We start from the raw sequence: 10,079 nt of genomic DNA, 5'->3' as shown, positions 1-10,079 counted from the left end.
TGCAAACCAGCGGAGAATTAAAGGGCTGAGAGCAGGCTCTGCATTTAGATTTTCTGATGGAGAGGCCAATTAAAAGTCGCTGGTGTTGTCAAAGGCTGCAGGGCACAGACAGACTGACACCCTGAGCCCTCTCAGGTGGATGTGAACCAAAGAAAAATTACTCCTCTCATGTATCAACAGTCTGCGTTGATTACGGCTTTCTTACATATTTTGTGATCCAAATCTATATTTTACATTTGCTGTTTTTTTTTTACATTCCTTCAACCCGTCTCTCTTATTTTAACCCCAGTTAAGGTTTCACCCTGTACCATGAGCTTATATTAACGGCATGGAAGCAAAACCTGAGTTAACCAAGAGTCAGCTTTTACCTTACTTCCACTAAATCAGAACACGGAGCAGTGATGTTTCCGGATGGCAGCTAAAAGCACCAATTTTCCCTCCATCCATCCATTTTCTGCACCTTTATTTGACGGTGGGCCTCGGTGGCAGCAGACTAAGCGAAGTCGTTCCAAGTCCTCGGGGTCTAAGACGTGGCGAGGAAACCCATTTCAGCTACTCATACTTGCGATCTCATTCTTTCGGTCGGTACCCGAAGCTCGTAGGTGAGGGCTGGAATGAAGATTGACTCGTAAATTGAAGTTTTCCCCTCGCCTCGGTCAGATAAGACATCCACATAACTACTAACACTGTGACAATTCACCTGTCAATAGCACGCACCATTTTACAGTCACTTGTGAACAAGGCTCTGAGTTCTGCTCCCACACTTGAGGCAGCAACCCACTCACAACCTGCTGGGATCAATTTTTTTTATAGCTGAAAACAATGGCTCCAGATGGAATTAAAGAAGACTGGGTTGAATGAATCCAGCCTCCTCCACACTTTATACTCTCTTAGTGAATGCTGGGTGTAATTTAGTCATTAACCTTTTATAGCGCGCTCCCTGAAATATTTGGAAACTCTAAATTTTTTCCATTCCCCACATAGTTAAACACCACCGGGTGTCAACGTTATGTGAGACTGATGCTTTTATATTCTTGCAGCTGAATATTTTATTGTGTCAGTGTGTGTGTGACCGTCACCGGCCCCCAAAGATAGCGCACATAGTGATAGAGTGAAAAAGCAGTCCAGCCCTTAGTAGGCAGCATTCATCAGTTCTTCTTGATGTGGCAGGTAACAGCTAATATGCATGTGGGCATTCCCTAAATATGAGTGAGACCATTACCAGGGGACCCAGGTCCTGAAAACCAGCCACCACCCAGTACCAAGCCCAGAGAACCACCACAGCCCCCACATCCCCCGCCCTCTATTCAACTGTCCACCACCCTACACTGACACCACACAACCCAAACCACGTCCCTAGCCACTAGAGGGGCCGAAGACACCCCGCCGACCAGGGAGACCCACCTGGGAGCCCAGCAACACCCCTGCAGGCTGGCAGGGGGGTGGGCCACAGGAACAGGGAGCCATAATACCAGTCCCGGTCCTGACTGAACCATCCGCCGTAGGGCCGCAGACCACCAGCCCATGAGACTCCCAACCGCAGAGTACCTGGCCCCCCAAGAAATGCCAAGGGGTAATGATGAGTGAAAAGTGTAGCTATATTATGACCCTGCACCCAACCAGACCCGCCCCCAATGCAGTACAGCAACAGGGGCACGACAGCCGCCCAGGCAGACACCACAAACCAACACCAGTCAGATGATGAATGGCATCTCTAATCCCCCCTTGGCCCACAAAGGGTTAAGGCTGCAGCCACACTAGAAGCTGCACCATGTTGAGCCAAATGCTAATATAATGAGCACGTTGTTCAGTTTAGTATAATGTAGATCTGGTCCATCTGCCTATTTCTTTTAGTTTTTTCCTTCTCAGTCTCAGTTTGTTCTGCACATGATGTATCATTTGCCTAATGTGTGAAACCCCAATGGCCTTCCAACCCATGCAACAGAAGTTCTTTGTTGTTATCTGTCTAGGAGGAAGTGATAAGGAACAGATGACTGGCCGCTCTGTGCTTTGTGCATTGTATTTTACGAATTATGTTACAACCAGCTTGCACTGGTTATTTTTCCACTGGCAGAAAACGAGTGAGGCTAAAGAGCTTTGTCAAACTGAAACGGTTTTTCTGATTTTCACCGAGCGCTCTGCATGCAGGAAGAGAATCATCCAAATGCCCGTGGTTCAACGAATGCTCCACAAAACACTCTCTCTTTGCAGTTTACTGCAGAATTACCACCACATTTAGCATGCTAGCATTTGCTAATTGCAGGCAAGCCGGATAGAAGGGTCTCCTGGATGGCTGCTGGCTTCAGGTCAGGCCAACAACCACATCATTAGGATTTATTCTCTGGGCAACATGAGTGTGTACGACCTTTTTGACGATCCATTACCGACTACTACCGACCATGAAACGAGCCCATTAAATATACAGGTGGCTTCTTTCTGACAAGAGTATTCAGTGACTTTGTGCAGACGTGTGCTGCATAACCGAACGTTTTTATAGATTATTGTTCACGTTTGCTTGAAAACCGATTTGCGGTCTGTCCCCTTTCACTTGCCATGGCGACCGCTCAGGCTGAGATGTGTCCATTGTTTCACGCCGACGTTTATGAACATTATGAGTACGCCATCCGTGTACTCGCACTGCGCTTGTCAGCACGAATGCACTTATGCAAGTGTGCAAATGCAAATGAAAAGACTGTAGCAATTATTAATGCCATTAGCAGAAGTGGAAAAATAACACGGAGACAAACATGGTTCTGTATTTGTAAACTGTATTTACTGGAAAGTCTCCCCTAATTACTTAGTATTACACCTTTGTGGGTGCAACACAATCTGCCTTTGGTTTGTGTTTCACAGTAATCAGAGAAATGAACACAAAAAATGGAGCTGGGAACAGATGAGGCGTCCTCCAATGTGTCTTTTTTTTCAGATTTTGCTTGTAAAGGGTTTATCACCTTTCTCAAATTTGTTTTCAAATTCGCTGCCAACTCCCAGAATAATAATGCTGTGCTTCAGGATGTTTTTCACAGACATGTGGCTGGACTAAAAGTGTATATTTACTAAATGAATTTCTGCAAGAGCCACAATAGTGGCCGGTGATTTACAGACGGCTCAAAGCCGTCCCTGATTCAAATGCAAATCTGCTGAATGGGGCCTTTTAAACATTTGTTTACGGAAGAGTGAATGAAGTCCAACTCTGCTCCAGTCGTGCATTAGCTTGAGATAATCCAAACCTGCAGAGTCAGTAGAATTTATGAAGTATCATTTTCCCTCTATATTTCATTGTGAGAAAATGTAAATACTTCTGATGGTACCCTGTTACATCATTTACCACAGCGTCTTTAAACTCAAGTCAAATGGAATCTATTTAATAAAAAAAAAACCACACCTCACATGTCTGGGATTCAGCGTGCTACATAAAGGGTAGAAAAACAATTGAGACAGGAGCCACTCCCTCGCTTTAAACAGCTCTCAGCAAAACGCAGGAGATAAGCTTTGCTAAAAAAAAAATGAGAGAAAACATGTCTGAAAGGGTATAAATCTTTAATCAAACGGTGGTGATGTGCTTTGCCTCCAGCACTCGCAGTGCCAAGCTGGAGAGCAGATGCTGAGATCTCAGATCTCGCTTCCCCCAAAACAGGATAAATCCCCTTCTCCAGTACAAATGTGTCATGGGAGCGGCTCTCTATGCACTGAAGCTACGGTGTTTTGGGTTCCCTCCTAAGAAACTCCCACGGGGACCCTGCGCTATTTCAGCATTTTTAACAGGGTGTAGGGAACAGGAGGCAGCGGTGCATATGCTTATTTATTTATTTATTTATTTATTTTTGCCTCCAGTTAAATATCCATAAACATGCAAAAAGCAAGATTTTTTTTCCCTTATATTTATAGCAGACTTATCGTGAGCCGAAAGAGAAAATGACAATGTTTGTTTGAATCATTGCATGTGGTTTAATCTTTGTTTTTGTTTTTTTTTTTTATCATTGCGATAAATAATAAATAAGTTTCTTGCATTCATTGATCACTTCCTGGAGGGGCTTCCTCCTTCAGTTGTTGCAGGCATCTTGACAATGTATAGATTTTATGATAAGTGCAGCTTGCAAACCATGCATTACAGCCATAGTTAAAGGAGGAAGTGGTTATTTATGAATGAAACGCCAAGAGAAATTTCAGCAAGGTAGCCATGTGGTGCATTAGACTGTAAAAGCGGTTTCAAATGGTATCCGTGTAATAAGAGCATCTGTGAGTACTATTTGTATTGCTGTATTCAAGTTAAGTTATAATATAGTCATACCTGAGTCATTGTTGAAAACTCTGACTCCCGTTTCGCAGAGTTCAGGTAGCTTCAAAGCACAAAATATTTTGAAATATATGAGGTGAAAAGCAAACTTTTCTCAAATGCGCTCCCATTAATGTCAGGAGAAATCTTTTGTTTTTTTTTGTTCTTTTTTCTCCAACATAATCATCAACATCATAATTTCCCACGGTGAAGTGAACAATGACTTCAAAGAGGTTACGCCGTCCTCACTGTGAGTGTTTACTTCATAAAAAATCATATGCATATGCCCCCACAGGAGCAGACGTATAAGGGAGATGAAAAGGAAGAACAAGGCGCAAACAACGGCAGTTAGATTTCCCTCGTAGCACAAACATGCATAACTATACGTGAACATGCGTGTCGCTGTGAAAAGCCGTAGAAATCATACATGTCATTAGCCGGCAAGGGGTTATTTTCAGTGCGAGGAGGAAAAACAAGCTGGCGCCTGAATCAGTGCGAGGATACATATTGGGTTCTGAGTGGAACTATTCAGAAACTACATAAAACTATAAAGGAAGGCAGAAGACAAAGGGAGACGGATGCCGCAGGAGGAGAAAGAAAAAGGGAAAGTCACTGAGCGTTTTCACCTTAAAGTGAGAAATTATTCTTTCACACTCTATCAGAGAGAAAAATGAGAGACGAGTTTTTTAAAAAAAAATTGCTGATGAAGACAGAGGAGACAAATGAAGAGTGTAAAATGTGATTCATCATTCTGCTTGACTGAACGTGGGACCTGATATTTTAATGCGAGGAAGAGTTGCCTGGTAGTGTGCCTGCTAGTTGTCCATCTGCCCACCTTAATGAAACTATCACGTCTGGCCAAGGAGAGACGCATTGCATTTTTAACGTTATATTGTGTGTCTAAATGCATCTGCCTAGATTTGGACTGATCAATCAATCAGATGAAGGCTTGGAAGGAAATGCCAACTGGATACAAACAGTCAATTATTTATTTATGGGAAAAATAATGTGATATTTCATTGGTCCCTCTAGAACGTTTGGGTTTCACTTGGTGCACGTGGAGGTTACATCAGACTGGTACTGAGTCAGGTACTACATTTACAATGGACACTAATATATCCCACTAATAATAATCCAAGCGTCCATCATGTGACCACCTCAGTCGGAGCAGACCGACTTATTCTGAAAGACTTTTCTATCAGACTGGAAATAGGAAAATATTTTTTAGAACATTTGACTTTCAGGAGTCGAAAGCATGATTCTGTCTCTCTCCATCATGCAACACAAAACTTCTCCATTGCGGGCACAGCCGCTTTGCACATGTCAAAGAAGTTATATTCTGGGATATGTTGGCACGTTTCATAATACGCATATGTTTGGTGGTTTTCTCTATATGGTCAAACTGGCACATCCAGCTCTGCAGCGTCTGGTCCTGATTAACCGTATGTTTTGTTGCATTTCCTGTTTTATTTTGTACATTCTTTAATCTGTCTTTTCAGATGTCTCCACTTGTCCCTGACTGGTGGGCCCGCCTTGATGTGTCTCATTGTTCCCCTTGCATTAAGTCTCCGTGTGTCCTTCCCACTTTGCCAGGTCGTCTTTGTACTTTGGAAATGTCCCCCAGTCTGTTTCTAGTTTCCTTAGTGTTTTTATTTTTTCCTCATGATTTTTTTGGACTTTGTCTGCTTTTAAAAATAAATGCTTTTCAGTCCCATCCTATCTAAACCTATCGTTATTGTGTCAAGTGTTCCACCTGTAAAGGACACACTTTTTGACCCCTGCCATTGTCTTGGACAGTTAGTGTATGTTTAGTATGTAATTATATGTTTGAATTATGTTCATCCACGTTTTGGTAACGAATAAACAGACTGATTAATTAATGTAAAGGAGTCTCAGACTATGTTTTATTCATCATGAGGATCAGAGCTTCTATGTACAGTACATGGTATTAGTTCATGTAAAACATTCAGCCGGAATCTCTATTCAAAATGAATTCAGACTGAATGATGAAATATTGTCTATGTAAACATTGCCAATGTCTTGGTTTAGGCCACTGCAATAGGTTGCAATCCAAAGTCAAGGTCTGGAACTTAGTGTGACTTAAGAGATTTTATTCGATGTCTGTACATGTCTACAACTAAATCTTTAAAAGTTATGATTTATTTGGCAGCACAGCAACTCAGAAGCACAACATTCCCAGCAGATTGACCGCAAAACTTTACACAACAAACTGGAATAAAAGTAAAAACGGGGGCTGCTGGGACCTGGTTCATCTGCACAGCTCTGAACTTTAGCTGTTTTGTTTTTCCGTGGTCAAAACTGTGCGCTCATCGATCTGCCCGCTGTGGTGGAAATGCTGCGGCGTTAAGACAGACATGCGACAATAAAGGCGAGTGCATTATGTAAACACACAGTCAACCTTTCAGCAGACTTAAAATAGCGTGAATTAACTCTGGCTTCAGCTACTTATTAGCATTCGTCATCACTCTTAACTCTTGAGAATGCAGCAGGATTTAAATGAGAAGTGGGAGTCTGACTCTACTAAGGGGATTTATCAAAACCTTTAGTGCAGTTGGTTTGTCACTGCTTTACATCCCAGGAGTACTCTAGCTCATCCAGCTTAATCACTGACCTATGCAAACACACAGAGTGGAGTCTACTCCACTTTGGAATTTATGCAATTACTATATTCGGTATATCCTTCCAGCTCAGGGACTGTGACTGTGTGTGTGTGCATATCTGACTATGCTAATAACCCACATTCACAGCTCTCAGAAAATCACAGAGCATCCAGGATGTGCCTTCTGAATCTTGAAAGTCAGAGATCCTTGCTACTCAGAGATCCAATGCATAATGAAAAGGGCTGGTTCATCCTAGCAGGCCCGCAGTTGTCGTTCGCCGGTCGTCCTTCTATGAATTATGAACCACGATCCCCGCAGGCTCCCCACAGGCCACAGATGGATTGGGGACAAGGCTGCTCCATCTCAGCCAGCAGCAGTGAAGGGCGTTTGTTTTGTAAGAGGGGATGAAGTTGTTTGTGTAAGTGCTGCTTGTCCCCTTGCCCTCCGTGCGCCAGGCCGGTCTCAGATTAAAAGAAGAATCCCTGCATGTGAACAGGTGTGAGCCTCACTTGATCCCAGTGAGCAACAGTAAAAACATTTTTCAAATTATTTCGCGGCTGTTTGATGGCATCACCGAAAATATGGGGGACAGGAATAACAGGCTGTCATGCAACAATGTGTCCAGCTGCTTTTGGCCACCAGGTTGCCTGTTATGAAGGTTTATTCCAGGTCAGTGCTCAAATGCCTGACCGTGGTGAAGCTCTTCATCCACTATTTACTGCGGTAAGGCAGAGCCAGCTTCATTTAGGGTCCTTAAAAGCTTAATTGCTAATCAGCTGATTGCATTCGGGAGACAAAATAATCTTTTTGCGTATGCCTGGGTGGGCTCGTCGAAACTAAACGACAGAAATGGCGTCTGTTTTGATAGATCTTACTGAGGTTTTTGGCACCTCAGTACCCAAAATGAGCTCAAACACTGTGCCGAATTTTTTATATTCCAGATTTACAAAAAAAAAAAAAAAAAAAGAAGCTCCACAGGATTCCCTCTAAGGTCCGTTTCTGCTTTCTGTTAAATGTTACTCTTTGGCCGCAAGAGTCAAAAGACATAACTTGTCTTTAAACCCTAACATGAGACGACTCAGCAGTGTAGTTTTGATCCAAAACACAGCCACGACTTCAAAACTGCACGTCAGAGCTTAATACAGACAAATGTGAACTCCTCGCTGCAGGATTCAGTAATATGATTGCCACAAATGTCATATGGATTGAGCCAATGTCACACAATGCTGTCCCCAGTTCTCTTTCCACATTAGTGATTGATAGTCGAGGAATGTGACTGTTGGCTGTTCAGTGCACCGCTTCAGTCCAGAGCACTGGCTGTGTATAAAGATGGACAAGGCCTCCTTAACATCGCCCATAGGATTACTGGGGAGTGCTTTTGAAGCTTATTGTGGGTGGCACCGTGACCGTCGCCATCTCGGTGGGCCAGGCCTCTAACTCTTGTTTAATTCAACAACAGGCACAGGTGGAGCATCTGACGGTGAAGAGCTGCATTAGATTAAAAAAAAAAATCTCCTCTTGTACAGTAGTCATGAATCGTTGCATTAAACTCCATTCTGTACAAGGATGTAAATGTGTTTATTTTTGCTGTAAAGTTGCTGTGTTTTAAAAGACTGAATCAGTTTGGGAGCCACCCTCCAGTGGTCATTTGAGGAACTGCAGTCTTCGGCACTTGTTTCCGACTGACCGTTAACACAACATGTGCTGTGAAATAATACGAAAGATACTCAAAGTCCTTAGTGACTTGTCTCTTGACCCACAGCAACTATTGCATCGACTCCCTTTGCGTTTGATATCCACGGTGCTCGGGGAGTTTGCTGCAGAGATGGGATCAAGTCACCCATGTGCTAGTATCAAGTAAGTCCCAAGTCAAGTCTTGTAATAGATCAAGTCAAGCTCAAGTCAAGTCATTATTGCAATCTTACCCGCAGAATCTGGTCTTAATAAAAAGAAAATATAAGATATTAGTAACTGTAAAATAATATTATCAGCCAATTTATCCAACCTGTTTAAAAAGTAGCTATGACAGTTTAAAGACCAATATATTCAACATATTCAGTAAAATATCTGAAATCAAACAACACAAAACATAAATACATTTTAAAAACTATTTATTATTACTTGTAGACCAAAAAACAACACTTTACATGGTTGGCTGAATATGCTTTCAGGGGACAAGCCTGGAGAAACAGCAGGCTGTGTAGAGTCAGTGCAGACTTTTCAGACCTTTTCATTCTCTGGAAATCTGTGAAACAGAAGCGAAAACAAGAACGGGATAAAAATAAATTAGTTCTTAGTGGCTTAAATGTGTTTTTTTTTTTTATCCATTAACTCACTCCTTATTAAAACATATCTACTTAATCTATTCTATCGCTTTAGAACTATATTTATCTAACTGTGTTTCCCAACCTCTCGAGCCATGACCCATATATAAATTACTGTCTTTTAAAACCATATTTAGGTTCTGAAAATGCTGTGTGCATGCTCATATCAAGCTTCTATTTTTAAGTCATTCCAGCATTTATATTCTGTCAATGTGTATTTTAGATAAATTATGTATCTACTCCACTGTGAGTCAAGGTAACGAGACTAGTTTAATATATGCACCGATGGTGTGCTAACTACATTAGCTACTATGATAACTAATAGGCTTATATTAGCTAGGCTACAGATAATTATTTTATATTTCATATTAAAACTGAAAACGTGAAATGAACAACAATCAAGTCATCGTGTCTCAAGTTTTTTTTTTTTTGTCAAGTCACAGGTCATCAGCACAGTCGTCTCGAGCGCAAGTCGTAGTCGCAGTCGCAGGTTAGCTTAAATAATTTCGGAGATTATTAAGCAGGACTGAAAGGTAAATAAAGTAGTTTTCTATTGTATTCGATTTTTCTATTCTATTCTAAGCCATTTTTCCTGTGCTTTAGTTTTAAAAACTTCGCACATGCACATATAAATACATACGATATAGCATAAGATATTATGCTAGCATGCTAACATGCTAAAGGTTGTAGCCCATTATAACTGATAAACCTCAGCATGCTACGTTTCTAAACATGTTAGCATACTGATGTTAGCATTTAGCTCGAAGCCATACTAGGCTGCTAGTCTCTTCTTGAATTTTCCAAAGCTACAGTGTCCACACTGTTCACATCACTGCATGTTAGTTTTCTTTGTGTTAT

This window comes from Mugil cephalus, chromosome 9, assembly GCF_022458985.1.
Source record: "Mugil cephalus isolate CIBA_MC_2020 chromosome 9, CIBA_Mcephalus_1.1, whole genome shotgun sequence".
Taxonomy (NCBI): domain Eukaryota; kingdom Metazoa; phylum Chordata; class Actinopteri; order Mugiliformes; family Mugilidae; genus Mugil; species Mugil cephalus.
Note: the sequence above shows the minus strand (reverse complement) of the source record.